Source organism: Octopus bimaculoides, chromosome 5 (assembly GCF_001194135.2).
Source record: "Octopus bimaculoides isolate UCB-OBI-ISO-001 chromosome 5, ASM119413v2, whole genome shotgun sequence".
Classification (NCBI taxonomy): domain Eukaryota; kingdom Metazoa; phylum Mollusca; class Cephalopoda; order Octopoda; family Octopodidae; genus Octopus; species Octopus bimaculoides.
Window position 1 is genome coordinate 35,385,474 of NC_068985.1, and position 486 is coordinate 35,385,959.

The 486-nt window shown below is 33.5% G+C and overlaps 1 protein-coding gene across 1 annotated transcript in view; it reads left to right on the forward strand.

Moving 5' to 3' along the window:
- Window positions 1-486, forward strand: part of LOC106876220 (uncharacterized) — a 29,241-nt gene that overhangs the window by 4,546 nt on the left and 24,209 nt on the right. The window lies entirely within an intron of this gene.

The following is a 486-nucleotide window of genomic DNA, read 5'->3' on the forward strand; positions in this document are numbered from 1 at the left end:
TAATTGTAAATACATATATATAATATCGTCTTGTCAATTCAAAATTCCGAAGACTAATGATTCATTTACCAGCATGTTACAACTAGGAGCCTTCAAATTTTCTGCTTCATCTCTTCTGACCCTAATTCTGCTCTAAATTAGTAAGTAGTGTACCACTTCCACCCAGTTTATCCTATGCACCAAGCTATCGTATTCTTATTATCTTGGATCTTATTTGCAAATCATCTACTACTTAGTTCAATCCTTTTATTTCAGAAATGAAGCTCTATGAAAATCTCTCCTTAACATTTTTACTGCAGGCAAAAATTTGCATGAAACCAAACTGTGCATCAGTATCACTAGCCTAACAAATTTTAGATGTTCTTCAAGTGTCATAGATACTGTCTCTCCTCTTCTGATTAAATAAAGGTTTTTAACTTTGGTAGAAGGTCAGATATTTGGAGACAGTTGTTCTTTTATCAACCTCAGAAGGATGAAAGGCCAAGT